We start from the raw sequence: 19,572 nt of genomic DNA, 5'->3' as shown, positions 1-19,572 counted from the left end.
TGAAAGCCTTGAATGAAAAGGTGCAACACATCAATTAAAACTCTTCATTAAAAGATGTCAAGCAAGCATAACTACCCCTCACATGCAACCATTCGGCTGAATGAATATTTTCAATTTGAATTGCCGAATTCAAATCTGAATATTGAATTCAAATTCAATTTCAATTTAACAAATCCAATTTGATTTGTTCCAAGAGGTTTTGGTGGCCTTTGCCACTTGTTGCATTCTTCATTTTCATTTTCTTTTAATAATATATATTATATAATATATAATATTTTTCTATTCAATCTTTTAACTCGATAAAATTCGAAAAATTATTTGTGAGCATTTTATTAATTTCCAATCACCCTAATTGGTAATCGAGAAATAATTTATCACAAATATTTTATCGATTCTAAATAGGTACACAACCCAATTTTTCCAACAATCCCCCACATGAATGGAAATTAATGCATGTATGCAAATGCAGACACATTAGAAAGTCCAAACGAAAGATTACTGCATCGGGAGAGGTAACTTTTGTCTTTGAACCTTCCGTAGTAGAATATCATCGGATTTACTAGCTAGTTAGTGAACGCGATGTCTTGAACTACCCAGCCGTTTGTGTAAACCAAGACAATGGTATCAACACAATAACCTTTCTCACATCTTACTAGTTCTCATGGTTGTGTCCGTTTTAGCCATGAACACGCTCTTGGATTGATAAATGTTTCATTGAAGCGGCTTGTCTTCACACTTACATAGGTGATCTCCTATAACGAGTATCCTACCAAACTCGACTTTTTCAAGTATAAGAATCATTAAAAGCATAGGCTTAACCTCACTACATGTGGTAGGCAGCACGTTTTCACCCTAGGAATGAGAAGACAACTTTTTATAAAGCTTGTCTCAAGTGCTGTTGCAACAACTCTCAAAACTTCGTTTTTCCATTGAACCAATATCTTGGGGATCTCCAGTCAGCAAGGTTGGGTTTCCGTTAAGATCGTTTTGATTGTAGATTTTTAGTCTCATTCCCCTTGATGAGCAGTATTTTGATCTCTACTCAAAATTTTTGTGTACACATCCATCAAGTTGTCTTTAAATTCCACAATGTCGACTAAGATAACTTCATTAGAGATCAAATGCATAATGGTATTATGTCTACGATCAACATATCCTGATATACCATTGTACTCATAGCCCCGTGTCTTTCCAATGATCATTTGGCCATTACAATGTATTATCATGGAAAACACCAGCTTTAATCAATATGAGATATTCTCCAATATATTTATCAATCATTCAGCCTCTTTGATGGCTTTATTCAAGGCTATAAACTCGGATTTCATAACATATCGACTTATACACAATGGTTTTTTAACCAAGTCTTTTGTGTCCAATATGCATTTTGCATCACAATAGCCTTCTAATGATATTTTACATATCTCATATACATATTTAAGTTTGTTGACCTTTAACCAATATCCAAACGTGTACAGTTTGTGACGTACATCAAACTTTCAATTACAATTGAATATTGCAAACATTATATGAGTTCTCCATTTTTCTCATCCACTTTTAGATTTGTATCTACTGGAGTTTCGATATAAATAAGATCATAAACATCAAATCTTATTAGCACCATCTCAATGTAATGAGAATGTATGAGGACAATTCCTTCACATGTCTTAATGATCATAGTTTCACATATCACATTCTTTGTACCCATATATCTTATGTCAAAGTCATTTGTCAACAACTTTCATGTTTATCATCACTGTATACAGTGAACATTTCATTCAATCATCCATTCTATGATTGTTTGCACTTTTGTTTCTTCTCATGTTGCGACAAATTTTGCAATAACTTTTATTTTGTCAAGAATTCGTTGCATATTTTCTGTTGTAACGAACTTCAAATTCATCTATATTTTCTTAGGACAAGTTCCAATTACAACTTCATCGTCATTTATTACGACGAATATTCTGCCTTAGTTATGTCTTGACAGTTGTCGCGACATGCTTCACAACATTGAGATTTCTTTGCAATGTTTTAATGGTTCATCAATTTTGATTGTCACTGTAGTTATTGACATATTCAATAGAATACAATCCACCAATTTGGTGTATACATCTATTTGTTCTTGAATGAGAACCTTTCATTTATCAAACACAAATTTTGATCATAATCACATTATGATCACTTCTCATAATAAGAATATCGTCTATGTATAAATATACTATGACGAACGATTCAGGTGTGTCTTTGAAATAACTTCATTTTTCATACTCGTTTATCTTGAAACTATTTGACAACATAGTTTTGTCAAATTTCTCGTGCCACTGTTTTGGCGCTAGTATCAATTCATAAAACAACATAACGACTTTACACACCTTATGCTCCTGTCCGAGAGCCACAAACCCTTCAGGTTGTGCTATGTATATTTCTTCATCCAATTCACCATTTAGGAACATATTTTTCACATCAATTAGATGCATCTCAAAGTCTTGCAATGCAGCAATGGTGATGAGAACTCAAATGAAATTAATCCTAGTCACTGGTGAATAAGTATCAAAGAATTTCAGACCTTATTTTTAATTGAAGCCTTTAGCCACCAACCGGGCCTTATAATTGTCTATAGATCCATCAGCCTTGTATTTTCGTTTTAGGATTCACTTGCATCCTAAAAGCTTTGTTCCTGGTGTAATATCCACCAATTCCCATGTATGGATTTACATGATGGAGTCTATTTTGCTATTAATAGCTTTTCACAATAGAGCCTCGAGACTCGATAATGCTTCCATTATTGTTCGAGGTTTATTTTCCAATACATAAGTCAGAAAGTCAAGATCAAAAGTCTTTCTCTTTCTAGACCTTTAATTGCGTCTTAATTCGTTATCATTTTCATGATTTTTCGCAGTTTCATTTCCTCTTTTGTTGCTACGATTCTCTTCAGTAGCAGTTTCTTGGTTATATTCAAGAAGAGGTAGTCCATTATCATCCATATTTTATCTAGGATGAGTTTTACAGACATTTTTATCCATGTATTTGTCATGACAACATTCTGTCTCATTCTTGTCCTGATACATGTTGCGACATGCTTCGGGACACAGTTCATTTTTCTCTTCTTTGTTAGGAAATGTATCCTCAAAGAGCAAAAAAAATTATGTGAATCAATTGACGTCCCTCTGTGGACATCTGGAATGTTTGACTTGTGCACCAAAATTCAATATGCAGTACTATTATTAGCACAACCAATAAAATACAATTGATTGTCTTTGGTCCAATTTTCACTTGTTGCGGCTTAGGATTTCCACCTTAGACAAACACCCCCACAATTTTAGATATTTGTAGGTAGGCTTGTGGTCTTTCCACAATTCATAAGGGGTCTTATCTATTTTCTTGTGTAGTTTAAATTGTGAATACAATTTATAAATTCAATCACTTCCCCCACATTTTTGGGTAATCATAGCTTTTCGAATTATAAGCATTAAAACTTAGAAATCCAAACTCAAGATTTTATATCTTGTTAAATTTGTATTTAAGCATGATAGCGTAAAGAATTCAAATATCATACATTGTCACCAAATTTGACAATATTATATTCTCCAATTTATCACTTCACTTGTTATAGGATTGGTGTTCAAACTTTCAAGTTTTCCAAATTTAAGCGTTATAGCTAAGAACTCTAAATTCAAGATTTTATGTCTTGTAAATTTAGATTAAGCGTGATGGCTTATCAAATTTGAACTTGAACTCTCGAGTTTCATTCACAACATGAATTTTAAGCGCAAAAGGCTTATAAAACTTGATTCAAGATTTTATTTCTTGTAAATACAAGTTTTAAGCATACAAAGCTTACAAAATTCACTTCGAATGAAACGACAAGTATCACAACAACTTGTCAAAACAATACAACATTATGTATATAGTTGACACACCATTTCACTTGGTTATTCAACAAGTTTTAATCAGAAATCATCAATAATGAAGTCTGTATCACAGTCTGTCTCAAGACCTGTTGCGACAAGATCTGCAACAGTCATGTTAACTTGAATTCGTTTGCCTTTCTTTGGACATATACAGTCCTTGGCCATGTGATTTGGATCATCACATTTATATTAGTTTCCTTAGAATCTTTTGACATTGCACTTGTTAAGATATTAAATCCTTTTGCTAGAATTTGGTTCAACCAAATTAGCCCTTCCATATATATGGATAATTTTTCTTTGGTTCAGATTGCTTGCGTTATCTTATTCAATACGCAGTCAAACAATCAGACCCTTGAGACCAATTTCCTTTCGTTTATGCTTTCAATAATTTTTGAAATTCATCCACGAAAATGAAAATTTCTCAATTATTGTAGTAACTTAAAATGGTTCACCTATTGCATACCTTCGACATGAAAATTATTTCATAACACTTGCGATTCCTGCAATTATATCATAACAGATTTGAAATCAACCATTTTGAAATTGAAAAACGTACCAATTTTGTTTTCATACTTCATAAGCCATTATTTTTCTACTGTCAATTTCCTTCTCAGATATTGTTGGAGCCCTCCCATGCATAAAATTCACCAGAAGCAATGTAGTATGATAGAGCATCATCTTTTCGAAGTTATGGCCTCCAAACTTTTCCAATTTCTCAACATGTGTTGCTGGAATGGGGCAAGAACATGGGCGGTAGATGAGGATGACATTTCATAATGCACAGTTGTAATTCATCTTAAGATTGTTGGTATCGGAGTGCAGTGCAAATCTGAGATGATTTTTCGGTTGTTGTTGCTACAACTTAAATTGTAATTCACCCAAGTGTAGGTTGTCTGCAAGTAATATACTCGTGAGTACGAGATCGATCCATATGTTTATTTATAAATCTCATTATCAACCAATATATTAATATGTAATTGGATGGGCTATACATATATATTTCACACAATATCAAAATATTAAATATATATAAATATTTTTTTTACATAAATATTTTCTAAAAACTTTGAAAATAATATAATTAAAAGGATAATAGAAATCATTTTCATAACATGTATATCATCAGGAATATTAATGTAAAAGTCTCAACTCCATATTCTCTCGGGTTAAAGTATTTCATATATAGCTGTTTTTCACTCATGAAGTTGGAAGAAAATTATACACTCTTTGAAAATGGCTAGTAAAGCAGACCATCAAATAACCTAATATTGAAAATAAGATAGGATAATTTACAAAGAATAAACCCATTTTTTTTTTTGTTTTTTTTTTGTTTTTTTTTTCTTGGCTGCAAAATTGTTTTTACATAATCAAATACCTCCAATAAACTTTGAAAATGTAACATTTTTTTTTCAAAGTTTATTTATTTTTTTTATTTTTTATGAGGTAAATCTATTACATTAATAATTATAGTAGAGGTATTAATACTCTACATCTTTACAATCAAACTTCAAACAACTTTGCAGCCAATTTTCATTTTTCTTTTTTTTTTTTTCAAAATGGGTTTAATCTAGTAATCAACCATTTCTTAATAATCAATAAAAGCTTATAAGTTGTTTTCTCAATTCTCACCCCTACCCCTCACTCACAAAATTTATGTGAGTAAATATTGCACTTTTACAAATTAATTCCCTCAATTATACATGTTATTATTCATTCAATCAATATCACTTTAATTATATACTCATAAAAGTTTTAGAAAATATGTTATTTGAAAACACACAATTATATATTATTTATAACTTATATCCCATCAATTATATATTTTCTATTAAATTGATAAAAAGAAGAATAAATAAACATCTATACAAAAAGACTTCATTTTCTTAGTAGTTTGCAATTTAAATATATACGGAATATTAAAATCTAATCTATTGTGATAAGATGATAAATAAAAACTAATGCGTGTCAGGAGTTTTTGAATCCTTACTCTGCCATTGAAAAAGAAAAATAAATATTATTATAGAAATATATTTTTTTTTAATTTTTTAATTTTTTTTTTAAAGGATAAACCCTCCCCCAAACCTGAATATGACATTTTTTTAATTTTTTTTATTAAAAAAAAGAGTACATGATGAAAGAGATATCACCTGGAATTTATTGAAGATGAGGAACAAACACAAACCATTTCGTGACATGTTGAATCAATGATGACTTCAACGTCTTCTTATGAGTTGAGGGTTGGCTTCCCATCCAATTTTCTTATAAATTGGCAAATAGGGTCTTTTTTAGTCAGATTCCCAAGACCATTACCATGACGCTGCGCTTGGAATAGTTTTCTTAAACGGAGAAGTTGACCTTGTACATCTTCACTAGAATGCGTCTCAAGAGTCAATGAGATATCATCCAATGACTCTTTACTCAGTCCATTCTTAATGAAATCAATTTTATCTTCTCTATTTATGAAAACACATCCCAAAGATCTGCATCGTTTGTTACAAGTCCATCTGGCACATTTATGACAAACATCTAACCCTTTTGCCCTCCTTTTCTTCGCATAGGTGTTTTTTCCTAGTCCGGACATATTTCTAACATGTAAGAATTTTGTAACTTCGCCACCTATTCGAACCTTGGCATCAATTATAAGACGAATATCCTCCGGAATTCTTTTTTGCATAAGCATTCTCAATCTTTCACGTCTGCATTCATAAATCATTCTTCGAACCTTTTTAGAAACAGAAGAACAAATATATTTTCCATGTTCTTTGATAGCTTCTTCCATTTTGAAAATAAAGAATTTTTTTTTTTTTTGGATTAGTTATTGTGGGAAACCAATTTAACCGACTGTAAGAGCCACGGAGTACCGTTATCTGCCACTTAACCGGGAAGTGACCTAATTTCTGCAAAAATAAAATGAAAATATTAATAACAATTAAGTTGGATCATATAAAGGCATAAATTCATCATCAAGAATTTTATTTTCTAAAATTGGTTTAAGTCTTTGCCCATTAACTTTAAATACATTATTATTTTTAGGATTTTCAACATCAACAGCACCATGAAGATAAAATTTTTTAACAATAAATGGTCCACACCATTGTGATCTAAGTTTTTCTGAAAACAAATGCAAGCAAGAATTATAAAGTAAAACTTTTTGCCTGTTTTCAAAAGATTTTCTCATAATATTTTTATCATAAAAGGCTTTAGTTTTATCTTTATAAATTTTTGCATTTTTAGCTGTTTTCTTTGACAACAATTGATCTCCACATACCTCAGAATGAAGAAATTTAATGACACTACTTGCCTCATTGTCGGGTATGCATCGTCGAAAAATTTGATCAGGACAATACTTAAACAAATAAGGATCATCCCAATAAAATTTTTTTACCTTTTTGAATAATTTATTTTTATCTTGTGAACTCCAATGAGAAGACATTTTCTTTGTTACAAGAAAATTTATAATATTAGCAGACCAAGGCATAGTAGTAGCATAAAATAGTTGATCATCCGGAAAATTTTTATTTATTGGTATTTTATTTTGAGATGATTCAGAAATTATTCTTGATAACTGATCGGCTACTACATTATCTTCTTCAAGTTGATTGTCTTTTTCAAATAATTTTGATTCAAAAATATTTTCCGAATCAAAATTTTTCACTAAACAAACATCAGATTGTTGATTTAAGTTATCTTGTTGACATTCTTCCACGATAGTTTCTATTGTATTATCATCTTCATCTTCATTAATACTTGGTTGTTTACTCAAATTGAACACATTAAGTTCCAAAGTCATGTTTCCAAAAGATAATTTCATTATTTCATTTCGACAATTTATTAAAGCATTTGAAGTTGCGAGAAATGGACGTCCCAATATTATTGGAATTTCATTATGCACTTCTATTGGTTGTGTATCCAAAACAATAAAATCCACAGGATATATGAATTTATCGACTTGAACTAACACATATTCTATGATACCTCTAGGTATTTTGATTGACCTATCGGCTAGTAAAAGAGTGACAGATGTAGGCTTTAAATCTCTCAACTTAAGTTTTTCATAAACTGAATAAGGAAGTAAATTCACACTTGCTCCCAAATCTAACAAAGCTTTTTTAATTTTATTTTTTCCAATAATACATGAAATTGTTGGACAACCAGGATCTTTATATTTCAAGGTAGAATTATTTTGAATAATAGAACTTACTTGCTCCGTTAAGAATGCTTTCTTCTTTACATGCAATTGTCTTTTCACAGTACATAAATCTTTTAAAAACTTTGCATAAGAAGGCACTTGTTTAATAGCATCTAATAATGGAATATTTATTTTTACTTGTTTAAAAACTTCATAAATATCAGAATCATTTTTTTGTTTTTTATTATTTACTAATGCATGAGGAAAAGAAACATGTTTATTTATTTTATCATCAATTTTCTTATTTTTAGGACTCAAAGCATCATCTTTCTCAAAAGTATCAGGATTTGAATCCTTACTCTTTGAGTTTAATTGATCTTTGTTTTCATCACTATATGGATCATTAACTATTTTACCACTTCTAAGAGTAATAACATATTTTACTTGATCAAATTTATCTTGATTTTTAGGATTAGGTTGTGGTTGAGATGAAAATTTTCCTTTTTCATGAATATTAAGTGCAGATGCAAATTTTGCAAGAGTTTCTTTCAAATCATTCATAGATTGAATGTTTTGAATATTGATAGACTCTTGCTTTTGAATGTATGCATGAATTTCATCTTCAAAATATTTTCTTGGAGGTGGGATATAAGGAGCATAACCTTGATGATTTTGGTTATTTTGAAAAGGTTGTTGTGAAGGTTGTGCATTATTATCATTCCTCCAACTAAAATTGGGATGATTTCTCCAACCAGGATTATATGTTTGTGAAAAAGGATCTAATGTTGGTTTTTTAAAATTGTTAACATAATTGCTTGTTCATGGAGACATTCTTTAAATGAAGACAAAGTAGGACAATTTTTTGTAAGATGATCATGTGTATCACATATATGACAGACAATTTCTTGAACACTTTTTAATTGATCACTATTTTTCATTTCTAATGACTCTATTTTTCTTGCTAAGGATGCAAGTTTAGCTTGAATATCTACATCTTCTTGAAGATGATAAATACCAACCCCATTTGCTGAATTATTGGTTTTACTTGGTGGTTCAATTGAGCCTATATTATCCCAATTTTGAGCATTTTCTGCTAATGACTCCAAATATTCCATAGCTTCATTTGGGTTTTTATCTTCAAAAGTTCCATTACACATGAATTCTATCATTTGCCTATCTTTAGGTATTAAACCTTCATAAAAGTGAGAAACTATTCTCCATATTTCAAAACCATGATGTGGGCATGTATTAAGTAACTCTTTATATCTATCCCAACATTGATAAAATGTTTCCCCTTGTTTCTGAGAAAAAATTGTAATTTGTCTTTTAAAAGAGTTTGTTCTATGGGAAGGAAAAAACTTTTTTAGAAATTGTTGTTGCATTTCTTCCCATGATCTTATTGAACTTGATCTCAAATTTTGCAACCATGTTTTAGCTTTATCTTTTAAGGAAAAAGGGAAAAGCTTTAATCGAACAATATCCATGCTACAATTTTGATCATTATAAGTGTTGCAAACCTCCTCAAATTCTCTTAAATACAAATATGGATTTTCAGAATCTAAGCCATGAAAATTTGGTAAAAGTTGAATGACTTGTGGCTTAAAATTGAAATTAGATGTATCAGGAGGAAAAACTAAACAAGATGGTGTACTAGTTCTTATTGGATTCATATGGTGCCTAAGTGTTCTTGGTTGTTCATGTTCTTGATGATGATGATGATGATTATTATTATTATTATTATTATTATTATTATTATTATTATTATTATTATTATTATTATTATTATTATTATTATTATTATTATTATTATTATTATTATTATTATTATTATTATTATTATTATTATTATTATTATTATCTTGATTATTAGAATTATCGTCCATGTTTAAAACATTTTCAGTTACTCGAACAAGTTTACCACTTTGTTTACGACTCCAAACAATCATACAATTAAAAACAACATACTATTTACATAATAACATAAACAACAAAATTAAAATTAATTTATATATACCTCCCCGACAACGGCGCCAAAAACTTGCTACAACTTAAATTGTAATTCACCCAAGTGTAGGTTGTCTGCAAGTAATATACTCGTGAGTACGAGATCGATCCACGGAGAGGATGCTGTAAGTTTAATTTTAGCATGATATATTATAGATGGAAATATTATTATGAAATTTCAAATACACAAATTATAAAATTATCAAGGTTTCAAAGGTTCATTGTTGGTTTATTTAAGATTTCTTAATAAAAATAAATAAAAGAAACTAAAATAAGAATAAACATAAAAGAACAATGAAATATTTAAACAAGTATATCATATAATATAGTTCCCACTATATTAATATCAGATTAACCGATATTTAATACATGGTACCCATAATATATATATAGATGAATAAATATAAACATAAAAAGAACAATTAAATATTTAAACAAGTATATCATATAATATAGTTCCCACTATATTAATATCAGCCGATATTTAATACATGGTACCCATAATATATATATAAATGCATAAATATAAATTGACATAAAAGTAAATGTTAGATCAAATCACAATATTTCATTTAGAACAACCGGCAGAGTCACGCTATCGTCTAAATAAAATATATGACTTTATGTTAGATGCGATAAAGTAAATGTTAGTTGCGGAAAAATAAATGTTATATGCGAGAAAGTAAATGTTAGTTGCGGAAAAGTAAATGTTAGTTGCGATAAAGTAAAAGTTAGATGCGAGAAAGTAAATGTTAGTTCAAATCACAATATATTATTTAGAACAACCGACAGTGTCACGCTATCGTCTAAATAATATATATGACTTTATTATAAATAGATACTTATATTTATAGTATATAATTATTGTAGTATTTATTGTATCATATTTGAAAACAAATCAAGGTAACCACATTCAAGGTACCAAGCATTTGATGTAAATGGATAACAACAAATCTTTCAAAATTATACCTACAAATAAGGATCAATTAGAAAAACAAAATAGAAATAGAAAAAGAGAAGAATATACAAAATATAAACAATTTTACTTGACCAATAATGAAACCTTTTCACCTTGACATAAAAAGATTTAGCTTGCCATGAACATGAAACTCAAGAGTAAGGATAAAATAAATTTCATACTTGAACTTGAGAAATATGCACACTCAAACTTTTATTCTCACACACACAATATTTATTTTACAAATGAGGACTTCTCTATACTCTTGCACACTACAAAGCTTATACAACACATCTATTTATAGGCTAAATGAGAGAAAAATTCCAAGACTCATTAAATGTTGAATAGTAAAGTTGGTGGGTGGTTATCTCCTTGAATGTCAATACCTTGACCCAATGTTAATTGGCATTTTTGATGCCATAGACCACCGATTCAGCCTCTCCATTCAACATAGAACACGTAGGATATTTTGTGTAGATGTGTTTGGACATATAATTCACCTCTTTTGGATAAAAGGTGAAATAGTTATGATATTTTTACTACAAGCTAGTCATAGTAAAAGTAAATCTGTCTCCTTTTTTATGTTTGATTATTTTGATCATCTTAATGAGGTTTTTGGAATTTCTTGTCTTCTACAAAGTTGAAGATGCCTCTTTTGTGATTCTACGAGATTTGAGATTACTCCAATATGACCTTTGTATCTTGAGTAATTTTATTTTTACGAAACCTGCGCAAAACGTAAAATACAACATTTTTAGTAAAACAAGTAAATATAAACACACAACACTAAAATAATACAACTTCATAATTTTAATGAAACTTTAATTTTAAAACACAACTTTTAACATATAAATAATTACAAATTTTAAGTTTCATCAGTTGTCTTGACTGATGTCGGGACACGACTTGAGACAAAGACAGATATTTGATCTGAAATTTTTAGCCGAGGCTAGAGTTAAACTCTATGTCCTTAAGACGAATTTTCCCCACACACGGTGCTTATGAAATACGGCAATCGTCTTCCAAGATACAACGAATTCGTTTTGTAATAGGAGCACTCCAAATTAAAAAACCCGGCGAACTTCGAAAATGTTTTTTTGACTTTCTGAAAAATGATGAACAAATATTGAATGCAGCAATATGAACAGTACAAAATTACTGTATATTCGAATTTTCAGAATATCTTACTTTTTTCTATTAAACATATGAGTTCTATTTATAAATATTGAAAGCCTTGAATGAAAAGGAGCAACACATCAATTAAAACTCTTCATCAAAAGATGTCAAGCAAGCATAACTACCCCTCACATGCAACCATTCGGCTTGGATGGATATTTCCAATTTGAATTGCCGAATTCAAATCTGAATATTGAATTCAAATTCAATTTCAATTTAACAAATCCAATTTGATTTGTTCCAAGAGGTTTCGGTGGCCTTTGCCACTTGTTGCATTCTTCATTTTATTTTTATTTTAATAATATATATTATATAATATATAATATATAATATTTTTCTATTCAATATTTTAATTCGATAAAATTCGAACAATTGTTTGTGAGCATTTTATTAATTTCTCATTCACCCTAATTGGTAATTGAGAAATAATTTATTACAAATATTTTATCGATTTTAAATGAGTACACAACCCAATTTTTCCAACACAATCTTAGATCTAGATGACAACTATAATGAAACTTCGGTTGAAAAAATATGTAGTTAAACCAGATATTAAAAATAATTCGAACTCTAATCAAACAATTCTTAGTATTTAGGTCGATTTAGTTCGTCACACGTTCTTAATTTAACAGAGCAAGTTATTTTCGCACATTTTTTTATAACACATGTTTCGTAAGTATGTATCGAAATGAAGCTGTAATTGTATTATACATACATACATACATACATATATATATATATATATACATATATATACTAGCAACATGTGTGCATAAAAAACCGCTGCTCGTGAAAAAAATGGAGAATAAAACTTTTTTTTCTTGAGAAAATAAAAATAAAGTTTATCAATTTAGGAAAATGAAATCGGTTACTGCATAAAACTTATAAGCAAAGTGATGACCGATTAAAAAATTTGAAAGTGGAGAGCTAAGGGTATTTTTGGAACAAAAAAAAGTTTCACCAAAAATAATTTTTAAAAGGACTCTCCCTTTATTAACAGTATAGATCTATTACCTATCTAAAAGTGTGAATAAAAGAGTAAAGTTTTACAATTGTGAATCTACAACTTTGCATTTTTACTTTACACAAATTTATGTAAAAATAAATATATATAATGATATAAATGTAAAAGTTAAATATTAGATAGAACATAAAAGTAATATATTATATTACTTATCTATACCATACCAATTATAAAAGTGTGAACCAAAGTCAAAGTTTTTCATTGTGTATTTTCAACTTTATCCTTGGTTAGTACACACTTGATAAATTCTACGAGGATACTTTTGTAAACTCCATTATTATGATAAGGTCAAAATTGACAATATGTGCATATTAGATAAGGTTCCACTTTCCAAAAAGATTGAAATATCAAAATACTTTAGTTTTTATTTTTTTGTAGATAAAATGAACATATTTTTTTCACAAAAAATTTAATTAAATTAAATACTATTCAGTTTGCAAAAATATTGAAAAACCAAAATACTTTAGTTTTTATTTGTTTGTAGATGGAATGACATATTTTTTCAACAAAAAATTTTATGTATTTTAATTTACGTAAGGACCTATTGAACTAAATAAATATATCATGAGTTCATAAATATAACAAAATATCTGATTTTTAAACGTTATTAATATATATATAATTAAATTACATATCGATGTTAAAATAAATCAATTCATGTGGAGTCAAGTTTTAATCCAAAATAATAAATAAAAAACAAACAAATACACAAATATCATATATGTAAAAGTTGAAATTTAAAAAATTAACTATTTTTCCTCAAAAAATCTAAAAACTATAACAATTACTTTTATGAGATGATGCTACAATTAATGAAGGAATATTTTTACAAGAGTTAGAGATATATATTCAATTGTTTTTAGCAAAACTATAAGATTGATATTATTTAAATATTATTGAAGTCTGTAAATATATTTATGTTAATCAATCTACTACGAGTTAGTTATTAATAAATAAATAAAAAAGTCTAGAAAAATTATGGATTACACGTCTCACATTAAATTAAAGATCCTGTAAAAATTACATTGATGCCAATTTTCAATCAGATGAATAAATAAAGAAAAATATGCAACAAAACGGTTGATATAAAATATGGAATGTTAACATGTAATTAAAGACAATCAAAATTCAATCAAAAATTTCAGCAATGAGAGCATTGTAAGCAAAAAGAGATCAATAGATTTCGAAAAACGAAAAATCAAAAAGAAAAGAGAATGTCCAACAAATACATTGATCGTTAACGATAATGACATACAAGTAATGGAAGACGATAACATACCAGAATGCAGATGGGGATGATGAAATTATTGTTATTCTTTGCAAGTAAATACTTTTAGCATAAAAAAGAGATCGTGTGATTAAATAATAACGATATAAAAATGAAAATGATTGATGAAGATAGTATCACAAGAATTGCTATTAAAGATGATGATATAAATGATTCTTTCATGGAGAATAAAAACACACGATATGAAAAATCGTTAAAGAGAGAAAAAAACTCAAATATAAAATAAAAAAAATTATTTGACGCAATAATTTAAATTAGGGTTTATAATGCATTATCTATACCAATTTTTTTTTTTCATAAATCAATAGTGATCAACATATAACATAGAAAATTACAAAATCATATTTAATATAATTTGATTAACATATCTCGCCTTATTAACAAATGAAGAATAAATCATACATACATGAGATAAAAAATAAGACGAATTCATAGTACGAAGCATGTCATAATTTCTCAAGATTAATAAAAAAAATAAAAAACTCGATCGAGCTGTAATAATTACATAAGTTTCAATATCAATTGTGTTAATGTAAAACTACAATAAACGTAACACTTATATTTATAAGCTTACATGAATTATTGATAATATCTTATTCTAAACTGTTAATGTGGATGTAAAATAATCATGACCGTAAATAATACAACATTGAAACTGCAAGTGTTACATTGTCGAAAATGTTGCAAATATTTTTATTAGTTGCAATGTCGAATATTATATTGATTACATCACGAAAACATATAATAGGTTTTTTTTTTCAAAAAATATATATTATTACCATGAAAATCATTTATTAACTGTGTGTTAATATCTTCTCATCTCAATTAATTTATTTAACAACGTTACCGACAACAAAATATGTTCTCACGTGCATCGCACATAACTTTTACTTATATATATATATATATAGAGGAATTTTCAGTTGCCCAACCATGTTTTTTCACTTGGTTCGCGACCACTAAAACCTGGTAGTGAGTTTTAGTGATGCGAAAAAAAAATACAAAAACCACTAAAACCCACTATCGGGTTTTAGTGGTCGCGGACTAAGTGAAAAAACATGGTTGGGCAGCTGAAAATTTCTTTAAAACCCACTAAAACCGATGATCATTTCTCTAAAACCCACTAAAACCCGGTGATCATTACTATATATATATATATATAGCATGATTACAAAAACCACTAAAACCCACTAATCGAAATATTATAACATATATTTTTTTTTTGAAGCAAAAATATTATAACATGTTTAGAAAGTCACGAAGAACAACAATTGAATTTATTTTTATTTAATGTTTCTCGACCATATTTCAATTGAATTAATAAGACGAATAAAATATGGGACTTGTTGGTTGTTCCAAAAACCCTGCGTACACAGGACAGGACCGTGGTCGCAATGAACATCGCTGTCGCGTCTACTGCGGTCAGATCCATTTTCCGGTCATCAACTGTTCGTAACGCCGCCGCCAGGCTCGCCTTCGACGCTAAATTCACTCGCTCGGCGTTTCGCGTCCCTTCCAGAACTCCACTCGCGCACCGCCTCTTTCGGTACTTCCATTTCTCTGTAAATGCAAATTACGAACTGAGCCAAATTCAAATCCCCCACTTATACTGATAAAATTGCCAGTTATTTTCCGAATTCCTTTAATAGTAGTTTGTTTTGCCTTTTGCTTTGGACAAATTGGGAATTAAGGTGTCCTGCTGAGATGAGCGCGTGCTTAGAGTCGATGCAACCGTACCATACATCCACTGCATCGGCATTGATGATATCGATGCTCACAGTTTCTCGTTGTGATTTTGGCTGGATTCTTGAAGGTACGGTCCGATATGTTTAATTATGCTTTTTTTTTTGGGAAAATCTGTTCTTTGCTGTGGATTTTGAATATTTATGAATCTTTGGCTTAATGCTCTGTCATACTTCATGTGTATGACTTATCGATTGCTATCATGTGTGTTTGTGTGTGTATATGTTGTGTTTTTTCATGTCCTCTGGTGAAGGGGAACAAACTTCTTTTCTAGTTTGATAGGGTGAGAAAGGGAAGGTAGGGCAAAGAGAAGGGTTTGTGAACAAACTTACTTGCTGAAACTAGTTATTTCCTATGAACTATTTCTTGTGTACAAGACATAATAAACAAACTGTATTTTGGTTGTGATTTCCAATATCCCTTTTCTATTTAAATATTTTATATCTTTTCTTTTACATGCTCTAGGATCAAATTTGTCGTTATTCATTTAACTAGTGGGCGTTGTTGCTGTATTTTCGCTCGCAAGCTTCCGGTGTCAACTTTTAACATAGAAATTAAATCCAAGTTGATCGCCCAGCGAATGAATAAAATGATATTATACTAAATATTTGTAACTAATAAAATCTCAATCCTACGATTAACTACCAATTGCAACAAATGAATTTAACTTAAGATGAGTTTGTACGACGAAAAATCAATGAGAAATAAATTCTAGAGGTTCAACTTCACTTGACTACCTATTGATTTCTTAATTATAAATTCTTCAAATCTATTTGCCAATAATCCAATTAATTATTTTCTACTCTATGTCCTAAGTGATAGGAAAAGTTTATATCTAATATTAAACTCAATATTTCTATCAGAGTTTGAATATTAAATCCGGTAAATGGCACACTGATTTTTATAATGGCTTCAATGGAGTTATACGTCTTTCGAACAATATAAACACAAACAATGTATTTTACAATGTCGTATTCAAAATTCTCTCTCCTGAGTGATAAATTCTAACCAATTAATCATTCAATCTATGACCATTAAAATTGAAAGCGTTAATTAAGAACAGGAAAATACAAATAAACTATGTGAAGAATTCAAATATATAAATCAAAATATCAAAATCATGTGTTCAAGTCAAGATCCGTCAACGACTAAAAGAATAGTATGTGATGACTTTAAAAATAAAACAAAACATGTTCTTCCAACACTTCATCAAACAAAAAAATAGAATGAGAGAGTAACAAGAACGAAGTTAAAATAAGTTTCTCCGTCCTCGGATGCTACCATCTTTCGTCTTCGTACCGAGTTCTTTGGCTCTTGTGTGCTCCAAAATTCCTAGCCGTCATCTCTACGCTGCAAACCCTCGAAAAGTTATCTAAAAAACGCCCAAAGTTCCCTTTAAACCACCCAGAAAAGTTTCCAAAACTATTGAAAGACTGCACAGTGTGGCCGAGCTAGTCCATCAGCGCAGAGGCGCTAATCGCCGACCATTTTTTTCCCTTCAAAACACCCCTAGCGCTGAGGCTCTGTCTGGCCTTCTTCATTTTTCAACTTTTTTCCTTGAGTCTCGATCTTTCTTGATCTCTTCGTTTCTCTATAATTCTTTTCCACTCGATTTCGCCACTTCAACAAAAATTGATTGTCACCTGAACTCCTGCAACAACACCACAAGACAAGAGACGCATAATACCGCTCGATACAATAACAAAAATCAAGTTAATTCATATAGAATATAAGTGCAAAAATTGCACTTAGCAGGTGTTAATTTTAATTTTGTTCTCTTGTATGTGTATTGTGTGTGACAATATATGCCAATTAAATGTGTAGTATCATCTCATCTTGTGTATGATTGACGATGCGATGGATGGTATGCGTGTTTTTGTGACTAAGTTTTTATCCTCTATTGTGATCCGGACATATTATGAGTGATTCAACAAAATAATGTCTCACTACCTTACTATTGGCGCTTCTTTATTATCGATTTAGGTATCTAGCAACATCTAGAAGGCCCTCCTCGCTGCTTTTGTCAATTTTCACGTCTTTGGTAAGCTAGTAGCTAGTATATCTGGTGTCCCTGTGCCATCTGAAGCATTACCAAATTGTTGTACAATTTAGGGTTCAAGCCAATTTGTTGGCTCCCAACATTTCCTTCATATCCTCCTTGCACTTGCCTTTACCGCCGTCCTTTATCTTTATGGATGATGATGTTGAATTCCGTCAAGTGATCACAATGAATATGTCATACACCTTTTTTTATTAAAATTTTATTTCTTCCCTAGACAGCTGCTACTTTCCAATGCCTATCCTGATATTGATAATGTAGGGCTCCCGCTCCCTTCATTTGTCTTTGTTACCCTTGACTAGAGTACACGATTCTCTTTCATAGTTTTTTAATCGAGAAGGCATCATCTTAAATTAATATATATGCTGTTTTTTATTTTTGTACATGGATGAAAGCGTTTCATTTATTAAGGAACTCTTTTGTCAGAGATATTGACATATTGTACTTGCTCGCTGGTTTATATCATATTTTCTCGTACGAAGAATGACATTTTTTCACGCTGATAAATGTTGGAATCAAAATTGTCTGAGATTACTTACGAGTGCTCTATGATGTTCGGTGATTTAAGTTTCTAGTTTGGTTGGGGTCAATGGTATTTTGAAGCAAAACTTTCATGCTTGCAACATTTGGATGCCGTCTCCTTTTTCCAGTAATGGACGTTTCTAGTGAACTAGTATTTGATTGTTGTGGACAAGGGTCACTGCATTGTTAACAGCAATTGAATGTCATTGTTTTCCCTTGGATTTAGCTGTTGGACTTATTTGTGAAACGACAAATATGTATCCATGATAGAGTGTGTTTTCAATTTGGTAATGTTTTAATTTAATCAGCTTGCAACGACGACCTGTGATCAGTACCCCCCAAAGCAAGATTCACCAGACATTTCATCTTGGTCCGCCCGCATTGTTTCAGTTTCAGAGGCTCTTTTATTCACCTATGAATTATCCGGAGACGATCTTACCTGTTTTTAAGTTTCAAAAAGAGCTCGCTCTACGAGAAACACTCGGAGTCTTTTGTTTCAAATTGTAATTTACTAGCTGTCCTTGAGCATGGGGTGGCTGATTTCAGAAAAGGCAATGTGGTGGCTGTTATGTTCTCCAGTTTTTCAAAGTTAGGATCAAGAATGATCTCTCAAACCCCTTTAAAAATGATCTATTTAGCTCATCTGTATAGGTAAGAATTGTTTGGGAAAACTGTAAAAGTAAGCATCTTTTACCTGCTATCTAATTGGCCATGAGTATGAATTTTCTCTCTTTGAGCCAATGAAGTCACTGTGAATC

General features: G+C 30.0%; 1 non-coding gene across 1 annotated transcript; it reads left to right on the top strand.

Moving 5' to 3' along the window:
• The first annotated feature begins 9,267 nt into the window (after positions 1 to 9,267).
• On the top strand, positions 9,268 to 9,378 carry LOC140885725 (small nucleolar RNA R71). Its single transcript, XR_012151142.1, has one exon. It is a non-coding gene; the product is annotated as a small nucleolar RNA R71 (small nucleolar RNA).
• Positions 9,379 to 19,572: the final 10,194 nt, after the last annotated feature.

The sequence above is a fragment of the Henckelia pumila genome, chromosome 2 (assembly GCF_033568475.1).
Source record: "Henckelia pumila isolate YLH828 chromosome 2, ASM3356847v2, whole genome shotgun sequence".
Lineage (NCBI taxonomy): Eukaryota > Viridiplantae > Streptophyta > Magnoliopsida > Lamiales > Gesneriaceae > Henckelia > Henckelia pumila.
The sequence above is the reverse complement of the archived record's forward strand: the minus strand, read 5'-3'. Positions and strand labels throughout refer to the sequence as shown.